The sequence below is a fragment of the Kogia breviceps genome, chromosome 20 (assembly GCF_026419965.1).
Source record: "Kogia breviceps isolate mKogBre1 chromosome 20, mKogBre1 haplotype 1, whole genome shotgun sequence".
Taxonomy (NCBI): Eukaryota; Metazoa; Chordata; class Mammalia; order Artiodactyla; family Physeteridae; genus Kogia; species Kogia breviceps.
The window spans coordinates 27760072-27779378 of record NC_081329.1 but is presented as its reverse complement, the minus strand read 5'-3'; the positions used below and the strand labels follow the sequence as shown (position 1 = coordinate 27779378).

Here is a 19307-nt window from a genome sequence, read left to right as displayed (position 1 = left end):
GGTGTGGAGGTTAGAAAACGTATGGGCCATGCGAACAGAGAGTTCGCCTCTGTTTCCATCCCCCGCCTACATAAGGGTGCATCGCGGAGGGCCCACGAATGCCCAGGGCCCAGTGAAAACACAAGAACGACAACAAGAAAACACAAGCATGGCTATTTCAGAACACGGCTCTGAGACTGGGCCAAAGAGTCTAACTTCCAAAATGTGGGAACATCTATTTCTTACTGTTATAATATCACTGCATTCTGAAGCTGTCATAAGAGCACATTCCAAATAGTCTGAGGCCGGAGAATAATGTGAGAGAGAAGGGAATGTACTGAGAACACATTCCCAGCGGAAGAGCAGGCTCAGGAATGCAGACATCCACAGGAATGGGGAGGGTAAGAGAAGGTGCCCAATGCCCCCTGGACCCCAGCACTCTAAATGGAGGGCAAGAGACACTCGAGGAATTTTTTAAGGAAAAGGCAGGAACGACTGACTACTGATATCACTCCAACAAAGATGCCAAGAACAGCAAAAATGTTTTAAATACTCATGACCTCTCTGAACAGCAGCCTCATCTATGTTCAGAGAAAATGTGGTTGTTAGAGCTGGTAGGAAACAAAGGCCTGTCCCTTGACTCAAGGCTCCTGAGACCACCTCCCCCAGACAGTTCACCAGCACAGGCAGAAGCCCCGGGGGTTATAAATAGCCTATAAAAACAGATCTCCCACTTTCAGAATCCAGTAACTATAGGCTCTACGATTCAGTTTCACCGTAGACCTTCTTACTGGTAGCAGCTCAGGAGAGCTTGATCTTCATTTAAAACTTGACCTTCTCACCCACTAAAACCTGGGCAGTAGGAGAATGAAAAGAAAGCATCCTTATTTCTCCTACGCACTAGCCTTTTGCAAAGTGCTGGGGGAAAGTCTAAATGGCCTGAGCCTGCCCGTCTAAAGGCACTGTGCTCCCGTCTCCGGATGTAGGGAAGGAGGAGGGGCCAGGTGTGGCACGGAGCACGTGCAGGTGACAAGGATCCGTCTGAGAGCATGTGATGAAACTCTTTCAACAATGTGACCATTGAAGAGGGCGTGCTGATTTCAGCTACCCACCCGATGTGCTGGAGTGAAGTGAAAGAGCATGGGTTTTAGAGTCAGAGAGACTCTACTAAACTCTTCAGGGCCTGTTTCCTCATTTGCAAAACGGAGAGAATTGCTGTACCTACTTCAAAGGCTGCTGTGTGGATTCAAGGAAACAATGTGTGAAAAGTGCTCAAGAGGAGGTCTGGCAAAGACTAAGCACTGGGTAACTGTTGTTGTTAAGACATGTGCGTGTGTGGTGCCTAACGAGTAGTACGTGACCCCCCCACCACTAGGTAAAACAGGGCAGGCAGCTGCCAGGCCGTCTCCACCCCTCAAATATCAATAAGTAAATCCCGCTGGGAAGGCAGTGACGCTGGAATCCCTCACAAGGAAAGGCATAAGCTGCCCTTACTCTTCCATCTACTCCAAGAACCATCATATTTCTCATCTCGAAAATTCTCCAAAAGGTTAAAAAAAACAGTCCAAGAGATCCACCGACTCCATCTCGGCCAGGCCACCCTGAAAGGTAACAGAACCAGGCCTGCGATCAGATGCCCAAGGAAGGGTCTCTGGAGCCACCTCCTGCTTGGCCCGTGGGAGAATCACAGCAGCAGAGATCCGCTCTGCAAATGGATGGCCAGAAGGGAGTCCTAGCTGACGGGAGGGCGAGCCCTTGCCTTTGTACTTTAACCACAGTGTTTCTCAGGGAGAAGGGGACTTCCCTCTTTATCTCAGCTGGCGGGGCAGAAAGGCAGCCCAAGGTTCGGAGTAAAGGTCAACGGGGCCTTCCAATTAACTGTCCCACTGCAGCAACCACAGGCCCGTGCAGAACGTGAAGCAAGGGAGCCCATCCCTCCCGCCCCCCAGCAGCTCTATCTCCCTGCCCAGGCCAATTCCCTGGCTCAATGATGGGCTTATATCAGGCAGGGCTGGGATTCTGCTCTTGCCGTAGACTGTCACACTATAATATTTGCTCTGCTTCCTTCCTTTCCAAAGCCTAACAGATTGGATTGCCGGAGTCCTCTCCAGCTCGCTAAGACACGTGGAAAACTGAAAGTAAGGCAGCAGTGGGAAGAGGGGAGAGGCCAAGCAGTGCAACGCCCCAGCACCCAGATCATCTTTTCCAAGCTCCACGACTACCTTGGCCAAAATAACTATTTGCTACAGTTTCGGGGAAACAGAAGAGATATTCACTGCACTGGGGCCACGGCAAGATCTAATTTGAGGCGCTCCAGCCTTTTAACAGGGGCATCACCCACCTGCCCACCTGCCCCACGAAGAAGACCGCAGATCAGTGAAGCGCCAGCTGCATGCACATCCGGAGATCGTGGCCCTGCTGCTCCCGGCTCCCTAGTGATCCAGCACTTTCAGCAAATACCAGGCAAGCTGGCAGGAGGGCACTCGGAGGGGCTTGGCTGGCTGATAGGGCTGATGAGTCTCCCTTCCCATTTTTGCAGAATCTCTCCATAAGTAGGCACCGACCAAAATCTGCATGTCTCCAGGATTTATTTTAACCTCGGGGGGAAAACACCGAGCTGAATTACAGTTCAGCACACTACGACGACACGATGGGATTTGCAGCAGGCCCTACTTCCTTATACAGAAGAGAGAAGCAAGCAGCGACGACAAGGGAAAAGAAGCACTTGCAAACGCCACCGAAGGGCAGGTGGTTCCCCAATCCATACCTAGGTGCTTAGCCATCTGTGAAGTGAGCAAGCGAGGCTCCCATCAGTAGGAGTGCCATAGGCACTTTGTCAAAAGCGGGGCTTACAAAGAGGGCGAAAGGATACTTAGGTCCAAAGGCAACAGCCAAGGGAAACCCTCACGAACCAGCTGAAACCAGCCTGAGGCACCGCCACATTGCTCTCTTCTCTTCCATTTGGATGGGGGCAAACAATTCATGTGCTTGCAGTCGCTCGCTCATTCATTCAAGAAACGTTTACTTAGCACCTAATAGATGTCATACACCAGGCTGGCCACAGAGTCTAGACTGCAAGCTATGGCAAAAGTCACCTGCGTTCAAGTGGCACACAATGGAGATGGCTAATATACGAAAGGATGAGGAGGCTTTTTAAAAGCTTCCTCTGGCTTCTCAAAGCATGCTGGATCTCTATTTTAGCAATCCGCATTGTGTCCTAGGTCCTGGTGTACCGCCCGTGTCCTCCATCAGATGGTAAGCTCCCTGAAGACAGAGGCTACATTTTGTTCATCACTGCCTTTCGTGTCTTATTTACCCAATAAATGTCAGCTGAATGCAACTGAAATAGAAAACAAACACTTCGATTCTTTCAAGATCTTTGGCTTTACTGTTTCTGAAGGCTTTGCCACCAAACAAAGAAAAATGATGAAGCTCCAGAAAGGAGGAAAAAGGAGATTGACTTAGATATCTTAAGAAAACAGAAGTACAATTTTGGAACTTCAGCCCAAGCGCAACCACCACTCAGAGGACCGAGATGCCTCGGGGGGTGTCACCGCTGGCGTCCCGGTAGAATGCCTGTCCCCTCCCCTTCTCTGCGGGTTACTCTCCTGTGAAAATCCCCGTTTGGAGTCCTAAAGAAAGACGGGGCGGGTGGCGGGCGAAGGAGTTAGAAGGGGAAGATTCACCAAGTAGCAAGGAAACCATACAGCGAGAGGCTGGGGGTCAGGGCTGGCCTGGGGAGGAGATGGGTCCGCCCCCAGTGAGGTGGCCCTGCCGCGCCTCCTCTCACACTTTTCGTTCCTACAAGGCCTCTCTTTTCCCTTTCCTCTTTATTTATTATTATTATTTTTTAATTAGATGAAATAGCAGTCTTCAGAACTGGTGCAGAAGAGGGAAGCGTGTAAGGTGAGGAAGAAGTTCGTGAGACAGACAGACAAACAGCTCTCCTCGAGTGCTTTCCCAACCTGGCACCAAATCTGCATTTTAGGACAGTTTCCTTTAAGTCACCCCAGAACCCGTAGTTCCAAAAGCCCGAGGGGCCCGGGCTGTGCCCAGAGGGAAGGGAGGGTTCTCCCTCAGGAGCCTTCTAGGCCTGCCACGGAATAAGGTAATAGGGGAAGAGAAAGATGAGTCTCCACGGCCCCATCCGTGCCCCCGGGGACTTGCCTGCACGTTCTCTGCTCGTCTCCCCTACCCGCTGCCCGGGCAGTCGTGGCCGAGCCGGGGCCCCAAGCGCCCGAACCCGCGGAGAAGTTTCGCCGCTGCAAACGTGAGAAAACGCAGATCCGCAGAACACCCGCCCCCACCCTGCCCGCGGCCCCACCCCGCAGCCCGACCCCTGGCGGCGGCGACCTGGGCCACCCCGGGCGCTCCTGAGGGCCGGAGGAGGGGCTGCCCTGAGGGCTTGCCGGGGGCCACCGGAGGCGGCCGGGGGACGGTGGCGACCTCCCCTCGGCCCGCAGTGGGGAGACACCCCCCCCCCGCGCCCCTCGGCGCCGCGCCGCTCCCGGGCCAGCGCGGGCGCCCCACTTACCCCGCCGCGCAGGGCCGGGCTCGGGCAGGGTGCGTGGGTTACATCGGGCTGGGAAGCGCCTCTGGGGCCCCGCGGGCCGTCGCTCTCGGGGGATGTCTGTCGCCGCCAAACTCTCGGGGTCTCTCGCGCCTCTCGCTCCTCTCCCCCCTCTCCTCCCCTCCTCCCTCCTTCTCTCTTGTCCCTCGGCTCTTTTTTCCGGGTTAATTACGTTTCGCATTAAAGCAAAACCCAGCCCCGGATGTGAGTACAATGCTCCGCCGAGCCCGCCGGGGGCGGAGAGGGGTGCCGGGGCGCCGCGGGCTGGGAGGGGGCGCGGCCGGGCGCGCGGGCTGCGCGGACCCGGCGGGGGCGGGGCGCCCGGAGGCGGCCCCCGAGGCTGCGCGCCGGGACCACCTCGCCCAGGCGGGCGGCCGCGCCGGGGGAGGCCCTGCTTCCGACGCCGGCCCCGGGCAGCAGGTGTCCGAGTGGGAAAGGGGCCCGGGGATGAGGGCATCCTAGAAACAGGGAGACGAGCCGGCCCGTGGGCTCACTCTTTACCCCGTTTCTTCTTCCCAAAGCACCCACCTCCTCCCCCACCCCGCTCCAGCGACTTCAGCCGGGCCTTCCCCGGACCCGGAGCCTTCAGCCATCGGGGTTTAGGGTTAGCGTCGAAGGAAGCATCTCAGATTCTCCCGGGTTGCCATGCCTGTGCCCCAGGAGCCCAGGGGGGTCGTAAGTTCTAACGGCTGTATAGGGACTTTTTCAGAGCGTGGCGCAAAGACGCCCTTCCAGCCCTCGGAGCGGGAGGGAGCTCTGGGGAAAAATGGGAAACAGACAAGCAGCAGGTATTAAGTAATACTGCCAAGAGGAACCTAAGAGAACTGTCGGTGCCGGTGCAGCCTCTGCGTTATCGCATTTGATCCACGCTGCAACCCTATGGGTATCAATCCCCTTCACGATGAGGAAACCGAGACTCAGAGACGTTAAGGAATTTGCCCTGGGTCGCAGTTATCAATGGCTCGTCTGTCAGGTTCTGACGCCGGCCTCCCACGTTAGGAGATAGATATTTCAATGTACATGCAGCCAGGCACATAACATTCGAAACACAGAACCGTAATGGATTCACCCTGGGATGGAGGACCGACCAGGAGCTGCGATTCTTGGGGATTTTGGTGCAAATGTAGTTGATAAGGTCCGAGTCCTAGTTACAAGGCTTTGACGCAGGGGAGGGCCGAAGAAGACCCTTGAGGCTCAAAGTGTGGATGGACGGGATTTCGGGAAAGGCTGGTCCACATCCCAGTGTTGGAAGGGGAAAGGCAGACTGTTAAAAAGTGTCCAGGACCTGAGGCAGCAAAGCCTGGGGGAAGGGGGGGGGGGCAGCCCGACGAGCCGGGAGGAAGGTAGGACCAGCACACACCCCGAAAGCACCAGTGATGAAACCACACAAATTTCCTCTTCCATTTTGATTGCCAAAGCAAAAATGAACCGACCCACTCTCTCAGGTGTGAAAAAAGACTGTTTGCTTTAGAACATTTTGCTTTGAATGAGGAAGGAAAGGAGGACACAAGAAAAAAAGCATTTCCTTTGAAAGAAATACATCAACGTCATTTTTTTTTTTTTTTCTATCTGCTCATGAAGATTTTTTGCCACTCACATAAATTTCAGGCAGAGCATATACTCTGGAACCAGATGGCCTGGGTTTGAATCCCAGCTGTGGTGCTTATTAGCTTTGATCCCAGAGCAAGTGACAACCTTTCCGTGCCTTATTTTCTACATCTGGATGCTTACAAAGAGTGAATGAGATAACATTTGTAGAGTGTTTGGATTACTGCTGAACGTGAAGTAGGTGCTATGTAAATGTTTTTGAATTTAAAAATTAGATTATGGTTTTCAGGGTGAAATGGAACAAAATTCCATCCAGCTCCCAGCAAATCCGACTGGAACGGATGGTTTCCAGTATGAGCCATGAGGTAAAGAGTCTCAGATTCCATGGTATGGTTCATATTAAAACCCATAAAACTCTAGTCCCTGTGGGGCCTGCCTGAGTTACTCAGTCACAGAGCCACAAATATTTCCTGAGCACTACTGTATTGGATGCCTGAGACGCAAAGCTCGTTGAGAGGATGCAAGTGTTACTAGAAGGTTGACGCAGCCTTGTGTCCCTCCTGGAAATGCCATGAAAATGGCACAGAGTGACAAAGTACTACCAACTTTTAGAGGAACAAGACGTGTGTGTGTGTGTGTGTGTGCGCGTGTGTGTGTGTGCGCTGCCACATTTGTCGCTAGCCAGGACCTGGCCCCACTTAGACTACAATTTCTTCTCTGACTCCTGTATTTCTGCTGTTTCCTCAGACGACTCCCGCCACCCCCTCCCGTAGTGGCACAGAGTGTCCATTGAGTCTGAGCCCTGCTGTGGTCCTTTTGCCATCTCCGACACATTTTGAAAGTATTTCCATTGACTGATTTTATGCATTCATTTTTTTCAGTGCAATAAACAGCCCGGATGTCTGAAAATGTGACTCTGCTTATTGGGAAAGGAATGTCAAAAAGGGCCTTTCACATCAGCTATCTCAGTCCCCTGTTGTATCAGTGCAAGATGAGGTTCAACAATTTGCTGAAGGTTTTGCAGCTGGTTAGTGGCAGAGGTGTTTCTGGAACCCAGAGTTGACTACCCCCAGGATCTTCTAGTATTGATATGGGAACCTTTCCATAAAGATGGAGACTACTGGTCCAGAACCTAAGAATTTAAACAGAGAGCCTTATACTCTATACCCATTTAGGCACTTTTCTGTTCATTTTCAGTGTTCACGACTGGGTAACTAGATGCCCTAACGACCTTCAGTGGTGAGCCAGGGCCCCCTCCGGGGAACCACACTGTGCTCTGTCCTTAGAGACACCCATTATAGAAGGTACCAGGCTGCAGATGGGGCCAGGTAGTTCCGTTGGGGAACGTGTGGGACTGAAGAGGCCAAGGTCAGTGGTTGATCCTGGTTCAGGCCCGTTAATTTCGCACAAAGATGAATTGCTCCAAGGCCATTGCACTTCTAATGCTAGCTGGTCATTTTATAAATAGTTGTTGTTGGTTTCAATAGCAAAGTACCATCCATTTCTAGAAAGATTACTCAAACTACTATTGTTCTATTCAGTCCTATTCATTCAGCAAACAATGATCTGAACCTATTAACCATTTTTCCTCCCATATATCTTGTACTTACTTATTTTCCAGGTACTTACTAAATGTTAATTGCTTTACATGTATTGTCTCATTTAAGTCTTACCACACTGGGAGTAAGTTACTACTATTTCCCCATTTTATAGATGAGGTGAAATAAAGCATGGAGACCAAGCCTAGTTACAAGCCTGTGCAGTCTGACGCCAGAGCTGGCCCCCTGTTAACCACCAAGTTTGTGAAGGATTCAGGAAGACATAAAACAAGACTCTTTCCCTCCACATTTTCGATAATTATCGTCATTTAGAATCTCCTTTCCTTTTCAGCTAGCAATTTCATGTCCAAAGATTTGTCCTACAGAAAGTCATCCAGAGATATATATATAGTATAGATGGAGTGTATGTTTATACAAAGTGTATATGTGGAACATATATACACACATTTGCTGCAGCGTAATAGTGAAATTTGGAAATCACTGTCGTTCTCATCAGCAAGGGATTGAACAGGTAAATACCATTAATGCCATATAATCTTATACTACTATGCAGCTGTTAAAAAAGAATGAGATACATCTCTATATGAAAAAATACTAAATAAGTAGGAATAGGGTGCCTGTATAGTACAATCCCATTTCTGTAAATAAAAACAGTACATGTTTATTACATGAAAAAGAACGTCTAAAAGACTATATTCCAAGTTGTCAGCCAGAGTTCTCTTAGGGCATGGGAAGAGGGGCTACAACCACAAATCTCACTTTCTAAGAGATGTATTTCTGTAATGTGTTATTTTTGCAATAAGCCTGCATACATTTGCTTATCAAAGAAGAGCAATAGTGATTTAAAATTGTAATGAAAAATTTTAAAGTTCTATGAGAAAGCATACTGCACCCCTCAAGAATCTCATCATTTAAGTTGGGAGGGAATGTAACAGAAAGAAATGTCATAAAAGCCAGAAACTGATACACGCAGAGACAAGAGGCAAGAGAACATTTTGTGGGAAAGAAACAACCAGCTGGGGTTGAGAGGTGCAGGAGAAAATGTATGAAGGAGATGGCACTTTGGAAGAACCTTGCAGGTGTAGATAGTGTAAAATGTGGAAGGTGGAGAGGGCCACGAGAATAAATGGGTTCCAGATAAAGTGACTGGTCCTGTGCAGCTGGAGCCCGGTGGAAGCAGGGAGGATGAAGGAAGGATTTTCATGGGGCACAAAACAGGAAAGAAAGGTTGCTGGAGGGTCTTTATTGCTAAGCAAATGAGTTTTACTTTATTACTTTAGGCTTTAAGAGCCACTGGAGGTTTTTGAACAAGGAAGTGACACGATTAGAAGTAAATAAGCAGCAATTTCATAGTTCGTGACTGCATGGTAACTGGTCTCTTAACACCAAGCTGCCACTGGGATGTGTGACTCCTGACTCTGTCCCTAATTAGCTCTATAGCCATGGACCAGTTACTCTTCTCTGTAATTTCTATAAAATGGAGAAGGTGGTGATAACAGATAACTTATCTCATACCATTGTAGCTGAGACTGAGTGAGTTAATGTTTTTAGGGCACATGGTAATTGCTGAGAATGTCTGTTAAACTTTAACAATCAGCTTCATACCTTTGAATTAAAATCTTTGTATTTCATTTTGAAACTTTTATTACAAAGAGCTAACATTACACGACAAATTATTAACTATTCTTTCTTCACACTTTCACAGGTTTATAGATTATTAATCCCATTTTACAGGTGGAAGAATTTAGGTTTTTAAAGAGAGATACAGTCTCAGAATCACATAGCAAGACATGAGTTGTGAGTCCTGGTTCAGTGGTCTCTGCCCAACACCCCGGGTTATCGCTTAGCTCCAATTCTCAGAGCCTTGAGAAGAGGAAAGATAGAAGAATGTTGGCAATTTCTGTTTATAGGATAAGGGAAACAGCAGTAAGGGACGGTAATAAAGTAAAATCAAAAACGAGAAAACTTTGGTGAAATACCTGGAAGTGTGTATATAAAATCAAATTTGTTATATATATATATATATATGGGGAATTACACTACTTCCAAAATAAAAGTCATATGATGAAGACCTAACTCCCAATCTGACTGCATTTGGAGATAGAGCTTTTAGGAGGTAATTAAGGTTGAATGAGTTTATAAGGGTGAGGTCCTAATCCGATAGGATTGATGGCCATATAAGAAGAGGAAGAGATCTCTCTCCCTGTTTCCATGGCACCAAGGAAAAGCCATGTGAACAACACAGCAAGAAGGCAGCCGTCTGCAGTCCTAGAAGAGAGCTCTCACCAGAGCCCAACCGTGCTGGCAACCCCATCCCGGACTCCAGCCTCCAGACTGTGAGAAAATAAATTTCTGTTGTTTAAGCCACCCACTCTATAGTACTTTTTATACTCATACATATATATAGACATTACATATGTACACATGCCAAAATTACTTCCCAGTGACAAAGTTTGGAAAACATTGCCATACTGCTAAATCTGACACTAATATAAACTTCAAAATGAGGTGCCCATCCAGTCCCCAGAAATAACAGTCTCCTGGCTAAAGGCACCATTCCTATTGATTCATGCTGATGGCATTGTTTTTCTGTCAGTTTGAACAAGGGCAGTGCATGGCTTGGATTCCTGCATCCCCAGTGATGTCCTGTGATTACAAGGGAAGAACTGGGCCTGTGGAATCAGAGAGAGAATATGAATAGATAGATACCTTAGGTTTGGATCCTTGACCTTGCTTTCATACTAAATTTAACTTTATTTTTGCTTAGACTAGTTTCATAATTCACTTCCTCAGCACCGAGCCTACATAGGGGCTACGATTAGAAAATACTGGAGGTGAATATAGTTAAAGTTGGCAGCTGGAATAAACTATCTGGTTTATTCCAAGAGACGCCTATGGTGGTCAGTGAAGAGGGTTGGCTATTACTTCAGTGGTTCACAACACAAGCTGGTGATTACAAAACAAAGAAAATCAAACAGGATATTTGAACAGATGGATTTATGTCCTTCCATTATTTTGTCAATAGGAAATATATGCACACTGTACAAAGTTCAAAAGGTACAAAAGAGGAAGAGTGAACAAATATTTTATTTTAAAAAATCCTTTCCAGGGGCTTCCCTGGTGTGCAGTGGTTAAGAATCCGCCTGCCAATGCAGGGGACACGGGTTCGAGCCCTGGTCCGGGAAGATCCCACGTGCTGCGGGGCAACTAAGCCCGTGCACCACAACTACTGAGCCTGTGTGCCACAACTACTGAAGCCCACACGCCTAGAGCCTATGCTCCGCAACAAGAGAAGCCACTGGCAACGGAGAGTAGCCCCTGCTCACCGCAACTAGAGAAAGCCCACGCACGGCTACTTAGACCCTATGCAGCCAAAAATAAAATAAATAAAATAAATAAATGTATAAAAAGAAGCCTTTCTATTTGTGAATTTTCCAAGTATTCTTCAATAAGCATGTATTATTTTATGATTATAGGAAAAAAGTTAGCTTTATAAGCAAATAACTAGTTTTTAATTTTAAAGTACCTCAGGGCTTCCCTGGTGGGAAGAGTCCGCCTGCCGATACAGTGGACACGGGTTGAGAGTCCGCCTGCCGATGCAGGGGACACGGGTTCGTGCCCCGGTCCGGGAGGATCCCACGTGCCGCGGAGCGGCTGGGCCCGTGAGCCATGGCCGCTGCGCCTGCGCGTCCGGAGCCTGTGCTCCGCAACGGGAGAGGCCACAGCAGTGAGAGGCCCGCATACAGCAAAAAAAAACAAACAAAAAAATTTTTACATTTTATTCTCTTATTTAAAACCCTTAATAGGGCTTCCCTGGTGGCGCAGTGGTTGAGAGTCCTCCTGCCGATGCAGGGGACGCGGGTTCGTGCCCCGGTCCGGGAAGATCCCACGTGCCGCGGAGCGGCTGGGCCCGTGAACCATGGCCGCTGCGCCTGCGCGTCCGGAGCCTGTGCTCCGCAACGGGAGAGGCCACGACAGTGAGAGGCCCGCGTACTGCAAAAAAAAAAAAACCTCAGAGATCTCATAGCTGCTTTGTGATTTTTAAAAAAAGCAACAACATACCACTAACTTTATCTTCAACTTAAAAATAATTGTGTCTTTGGATATATTTTTCAAGAAAGTTTAGCCAACTTTGTATCCATTCACGTTAAAATTCCTGCCACTGGAAAAGATATACAAAACTGACTGGCAGTTTGAACCCGGAGAACTGGTGAAACTCAGTGTGAGTCACTGGAGACAGGTAATTTGCTAAGGAATCGTCTTTCAAATTTCATCATAATTTGTAGGATGACTCCACATGTCTGTCAAATGTTGTTAAATTTAAGTGCAGCGCTAGCCTGGAGGATTTAGCCCAGTCCAGCTTAACTCCTTCATTTAGTAATTAACCAAAAACAAACTAGATTTATCCTTACACCTAATGCATAATGATGGTTTGGATGTTCTAATTGGACAAGTGGCCAAATGCTCCCTCCAGCATATAATGTCAGAAGATGTCACAGTCCTGGTTTGCTGCAAAGACATATCAGGAACATGGTCCTGACCTGGAGGTCACTTTCTGGAAACTTCAATCCCTGGAACAGAACTCGGAACCGGAAGGTAAGAGGGGAAGAGCCTCTGTGTAGCCAAGTCCCTGCATCTTCATGGAGATGCCTTTCTTAGGCTTGCTTATTGATTCTGGCTGAATATCTAATTTCAGAAGGTCCAGTTATGTGGTTTCCCAGTCCTCAGTGGATTAGAAACCAAGAAAATAGAAAAGCTTTTGGAGATGGAGGAGGGAGGGGGAAGGGAAAATGACTTTATTCAGTTCATTCCTCTCTTTGTAAATGGATTAGCTGACAACAACAAAGGAGGGAAAGAAAAGTTAACAAGCATTCCCAGAGGTTACATGTGCCCCAGACAATCTTCTTCATTCCCAGTGATGACCTTGGGGTAGGAAAATGTGTTTGAACTGTGATCAGAAATTTTCATATAGTTTTGCTGGTAAGAGTGGTGGCCTCTGGGGAGGAGATCACTTCTGAGGTGGTAAGGGGAGACAGGACTCATTCATGCTCTTGTATATTTTTCAGATATTATATTATGTGCATTATGTTTCTTTTGCTTAATAATAATTTTTTAAATTATTTAATGCCCCCACAAAAGACTTTACAATTAAAAAGTACATGAAAAGAAAAGTGTATAAATTAAAATATTGGAGACCTGAAACCGTAAAACTCTAGAAGAAAACATACTGGGTCAGCTCCTTGACATTGGCCTTGGCAATGATTTTTTTGGATTTAACACCAAAAGCAAAAAAAGGCAACCAAAGCAAAAATAAACAGGTGGGGCTACACCAAACCCAAAAGCTTCTGCACGGCAAAGGAAACCATCAACAAAATGAAAAGGCAACCTACGGGATGGGAGAAAATACTTGCAAATCACATATCTGATAAGGGATTAATATCCAAAATAGGTAAAGAACTCACACAACTCAACAACAAAAAAACAAACAATCTGATTTTTTTAATGGGCAGAAGAGCTGAGTAGACACTTTTCCAAAGAAGATATACAGATAGCCAACAGGTACATGAAAAGATGCTCAACATCACTAATCATCAGGGAAATGCAAATCATGACCACAGTGAGATATCACCTCACACATATCAGAATGGCTATCATCAAAAAGACAGCAAATGACAAGTTGGCAAGGACATGGAGAAAAGGGAACCCTCGGGCACCGTTGGAATGCAAATTGGTGTAGCCACTATGGAAAACAGTATGGAGGTTCCTCAAAAAATTAAAAATAGAACTACCATGTGATCCAGCAGTTCCACTTCTGTGTATATATCAGAAGGAAACAAAATCACTATCTCAAAAAGATATCTGCACTCCCATGTTCACTGCAGCATTATTCATAATACCCAGGACATAGAAACAAAGTGTCCACTGACAGATGAATAGATAAAGAAAATGTGGTGTATATATATATAGACACACACATATATATGCAATGAAATATATTCAACCATAAAAAAAGAAGGAAATCCTGCCATTTGCAGAAACATGGATGGACCTTGAAGGCATTATGCTAAGTAAAGTGAGACAGAGAAAAACAAATGCTGTATGTGGAACCTAAAAAACCACTGTGGAAAACAGTATGGAGGTTCCTTAAAAAACTAAAAATAGAACTACCATAGGACCCAACAATCCCACTACTGGGCATATACCCTGAGAAAACCATAATTCAAAAAGAGACATGAACCACAATGTTCATTGCAGCACTATTTACAATAGCCAGGACATGGAAGCAACCTAAATGTCCATCAACAGATGAATGGATAAAGAAGATGTGGCACATATATACAATGGAATATTACTCAGCCATAAAAAGAAACAGAATTGAGTTATTTGTAGTGAGGTGGATGGACCTAGATGGAATCTAAAAAAAAAAAAAAATGGTACTGATGAACCTAGTTGCAGGGCAGGAATAAAGATGTACACATAGAGAATGGACTTGAGGACTCGAGGTGGGAAGGAGAAGCTGGGGTGAAGTGAGAGTAGAATCGACATATATACACTACTGAATGTAAAATACTTAAGCTAGTGGGGAGAAGCCGCATAGCACAGGGAGATCAGCTTGGTGCTTTGTGACCACCTAGAGGGGTGGGATTGGGAGGGTGGGAGGGAGGCTCAAGAGGGAGGGGATATGGGGACATATGTGTGCATATGGGTGATTCACTTTGATGTACAGCAGAAACTAACACAGTATTGTGAAGCAATTATACTGCAATAAAGATCTATTAAAAAAACAAAACAAAACAAAACCCTGACCTGAAACAGAGAACAGATTGGTGGTTGCCAGAGGTGAGTGTGGCGTGAGAGGAATGTGTGAAGGTGGTCAAAAGGTGCAAACTTCCAGTTATAAGATAAATAAGTTCTGGGGATGGATGCACGGTAACTATAGTTAACAATACCACATAGTATATTTGAAAGTTGGTAAGAGAGTCGATCTCAGAAGTGCGCATGACAGAAAAGAACTATCATTTACTTTTCAGTTCTGATGTGAAGAACGGTGCTTCATTTCTCTCCTATTTCAACTGCTACAATCCCTGTGACCGAGCTTCCCCCCATGTGGATTTCCTTTGCCATTTGGGCATATGGTTGCTTCCATTCGTTTTTTTGCCTTCCTTGAAAAGAAAGTGCACCAGAACCTTGGCTGGCATGCGAGAAAGTCACTCTCCAGAGGGGTGCACATCAGGGTTGGTTAGATCATTTCAGTTAGTTACCATCCAACCCTGAGGTGGCTCCCCTATACTCAGAAGGTGCCAAGCAAGTGTTCCAGTAGAAGTCAAGTCCGTTAGAACGCAGCTTGTACTTACATGTTACTGAGTACACCATGAGTCAAATCATGGTCACTGAAATGTAACTGCATGTTCTTGAAATAGTTCAGCCTTGAGGTCTAGGGGCTGATTTATTTCTGGTTTCTCCAATTTAAGCCCTTGTATCATGACCCTGGAACTACCACCCAGTTCAGAGTAGATGGGCAACATGAAATGATGCCTACATTTTTTTATTGTTCAAAGTTGTAAAGTATCTAGAAATATAAGGATTATGAGCAGAAATTTTGGGAAGACACTGATACGAAGTGGTGGTCTTCAAACTTTTCTTTACCAACACCCCCTAAAAAATGCTAGAAAACTACATATCTCTGCATACATTTTTAAATTGACATGCGTAACTTTTAATCACAGGTTTGAGTGGTTCAAAGGATGTATTCTGTTAGCATGGTATATTTTAAAATAAAACTGTCATATAGCTTTTTTTTTGGGGGGGGGGGAGGCCGTGCCGCAGGGCTTGCGGGAACCGGGAGTGAAAGTGTGGAGTCCTAACCGCTGGTCCACCAGGGAATTCCCATAACTCTTTTAAAATGTATCCAACAGAATCTAATACCACAGTAACTTGACCCTTACCATCAGTCCTTTTTCCAAATGAACAAGCAGTTCTTTAACAGTCAGAAATGTTAAATCCTTTCCTTTCTTCCTGGAACTCTATATTCATTCCACTTGTTCTAAACAAGTGTATCCAAATGTCATATTTTTATGACATCTTTTATTATTTGAATATCTATTATCTGAACATCTCTTATTGATTACCCCCTCACATTTTCTGAAGCAAAAATGCCTATGTAAATAGATTTCCTATTTAAAATTTTAAAACTATCCCACGACCTTCAGGCTCCAAGCGTTAAAACATTTTTTGGAAACTAAGTCATCATTACAATTATTTGTAACAAGGTAAATATATATGTTATGGATCACTAAACATAGAGCAGTAAAATGTTATTGGAAATTATTCGCTTAATACATAAATATATGTATTTTTATATATTTACATACATATGTAATTAGTTTAAATATCCATTAATTAATATTACTTAGGGCAAGAATGAGCTGGTTTAGCACCAGTATTATCCCTATTTCTCTTTTTTTTTTTTTTTAAACACACGGAAAAAGAGTAAGGAAAAGAAGTGTCTAAGGCCTCGGGGGAACTAAGTAACAGCAACAGAACCAGAAGTCATGTAAAGGCAGCCACAGACACATACCTGGGCTATATGGCAATCACAATGTAATTTGAGAACGACAAGATTTCCATTCCTCAAGATCCAATTCCAGGGCTTCCCTGGTGGTGGAGTGGATAAGAATCCGCCTGCCAATGCAGGAGACATGGGTTCAATTCCTGGCCGGGGAAGATCCCACATGCCATGGAGCAACTAAGCCCATGCACCACGACTACCGAGGCTGCGCCCTAGAGCCCGTGAGCCACAACTACTGAAGTCCATGCGCCTAGAGCCCGTGCTCCGCAACAAGAGAAACCACCACAATGAGAAGCCCGTGCACCTCAAGGAAGAGAAGCCCCCGCTTGCCGCAACTAGAGAAAGCCCGCGTGCAGCAACGAAGACCCAACCCAGCCAAGAATAAATAAATAAAATAAAATTTTTTTTCAAAAGATCCAATTCTAGCTTTAGAGACCCATCTATTTCTCCTTTTTATGAACGTAGGCCCTCAGAAACCTTGTTCACAGGGACAAATTGTTGAGGCTGTAAGGAGTTTTGTTATGACAGTGCTTGGGGCTGATGAGAAGGAAGGAAAATTGGCACATACTTCTGGGCTCATGGCTTCAGAGCGGGGTCTGAACTCAAAATCTGTTTTTCAGCAGAGGCAAACTGGGCAGTGCCATTCATTCAATTTTTTGAACTCCTTCGAGTTATAGGTCAGACATCACTTCAAAAATTACTCTATGGGGGAGGTTGGAGGGCAAGGCGCATATGGGAACACTCTGTAGTTTCTGCTCAATTCTGCTGTGAACCTAAAACTGCTCTAAAAACTAAAGCTCATTTTTTAAAAAAAAAATGTTGTAATGATCTATCAGTGGTCAACTCAATTAGGCTTTTTTCCTCCAAATTTTATGGAAAGCCATAAATTGGAAGCCACCTACCTTGTGAAATGATTTGTACCTCAGTTACAAAAGGCTTTTGCTTTCTCAACAAAAACACAGCTATTTCTAATCTTCCCTTGTCTTGGCCCTGGAGGTTTTTACAACAAAGGGCAGTGCCTTTCTTTCCTTTTTTAGAAGAGAGAGAGGGCCGGTGCGAAAGGGCAGGTGGGAGCAGAGAAGACGGGCATGAAACCCCATTCTCTTTCCGTCTCAGGCAGATGGAGAAACTGATTCCCTAAAACTGTGTGCCCTGTGGGCGCCCATCCTTTAAACATCACCTGAGGGTGGTGATTTAAGAGCTACCTCAAATACACAGAATTATAAGGTCAGATTTTTTTTTTTTTTTTTTTTTTTTGCTGTACGCGGGCCTCTCACTGTTGTGGCCTCTCCCGCTGCGGAGCACAGGCTCCGGACGCGCAGGCTCAGCGGCCATGGCTCACGGGCCCAGCCGCTCCGCGGCATGTGGGATCCTCCCGGACCGGGGCACGAACCTGCGTCCCCTGCATCAGCAGGCGGACTCTCAACCACTGCGCCACCAGGGAAGCCCAAGGTCAGATTTTTAATAATGAATTTGCTGTTTATCTGAGATTCAAATTTAACTGGGAGTCCAGTATCTACAGTCTGTCTGGCAACCCTTTCTAATCCTCATCATTCTTTTTAAGAGATGAGAAAAACTGAGACCTGGTAAGAACAAAGTACTGGACCAAGGGACTTTTATTTCTCCCTCTACCTGATTCTCAAATGTAATTACTGTTTTCTCACCTCTCATCATGGGGCCCATCTTTATCTGTCCTCTCACGGTGTTCCCATCCTTCTTACCCAAAGCAAAAACAACAACAACAATAACAAAATATGATGGTACTCCTGAAAGGATGAAAGTTTTGGAGGAAACCAGGGCCAAGAATTGGTTTGAGAGAAGCAGAGACAGCGTGTGAGTACAGTGTGGGCAAAGCATCTCTGCCCTGTCACCCTGAAAACAGCGGCTAAAAAAAAAAAGGAGAGGGGGCTTCCCTGGTGGCGCAGTGGTTGAGAGTCTGCCTGCCGATGCAGGGGACGCGGGTTCGTGCCCCGGTCCGGGAAGATCCCACGTGCCGCGGAGCGGCTGGGCCCGTGAGCCGTGGCCGCTGAGCCTGCGCGTCCGGAGCCTGTGCTCTGCAACGGGAGAGGCCACAACAGTGAGAGGCCCGCATACAGCAAAAAAAAAAAAAAAAAAAAAAGGGAGCAGCAGCTGCTTCCTTCAGGGCAGACACCAAATTTATATAAAATGTGTGAAGAGTCCCCTTTGCAGGCTAGCCCGTGGATACATAATAAAAAATATTATTCAAGTCCAGCTGCATATCGGATCAACTTTGCCTACCATCCTGAGCTGCTTCTTAGGAAAGACACCAAGCAGGCCTTTTGTTTTCTCTTTCCCCAGTGCCCTCTCTCGCACTCCCAAACACCAAAAATAATTTGAATTTCAAGGCTTTTTTTTTGGCCTTCCTGTGGGTGTGGGAGGACCTCCCTTGAGAATTCTCTGGATCTAGTCGGCTACATCCGTAATTTGACAGAATCTTTGTCGTACCCCACCACCACCTCCCGTTCTTACTGCATGGGGCATTCGGGTGCCTCCACCCGCAAACCTTCTCTACCTCATCGTTAGTGAGAAGAGCCCCCCAGGAATGCCCAGTCTCCACTTACCCGCCCCGGTTTGGGAAGAACAAGGCTCTTGACCAAGGGACCCAGCTCGGCCAGCCAACTGCTGCTAAGGACAAGGTGACGGTTACAAGGAGGAAGGCTAGACCTGAGCCCCTCGGTTCAGGAGACCCAAGACAAGTTCCTGTTTCAGAGACAGTTTGAAAAACTGAAAAACTGATCAAGTTCACTGAGGGGTGTGTGTACTTCCCTCTCCCCAACTCACCCACATGACCCCTTGATCTTCCCCGGGGGGACAGCTGATCTGCTTTTCTAAAGAATCTCTGTAGACCTAACCCTGTCCCTCCCTGCCCCTCCGTCCTCATGGCCGTTCCTTAGCTGGTGTCTCAATACTCTGGTACAGTTTTGTTATTGACAAGAAAAAGGAAAGGGAAAAATAATGAGAAAGAGAAAAAGGATGGCACATCTGAGGTTTTGTGGTTTGGGACAGTTTTAGTTCAAGGTTTTCAGGACTTGATTTCCCCTGGTCCTTTCCATGCTGAAGA

At 46.4% G+C, this 19307-nt stretch overlaps 1 protein-coding gene across 4 annotated transcripts in view; it reads right to left on the bottom strand.

Annotated features, from left to right (window-relative positions):
• The window catches only part of PLEKHA2 (pleckstrin homology domain containing A2), a 79949-nt gene extending 61121 nt beyond the window's left edge, over nt 1–18828 (bottom strand). Inside the window, exon 1 of one of the 4 annotated variants that reach the window (XM_067022419.1) lies at nt 18808–18828. The gene's annotated coding sequence lies outside the window, so the exon portion shown is untranslated. Of the gene's footprint in view, nt 1–2320; nt 2577–4146; nt 4269–4513; nt 4702–18807 lie in introns of those variants that run through there. The other 3 variants (XM_059049238.2, XM_067022416.1, XM_067022417.1) reach the window with 3 other exon arrangements.
• Between the last annotated feature and the right edge of the window lie 479 nt (nt 18829–19307).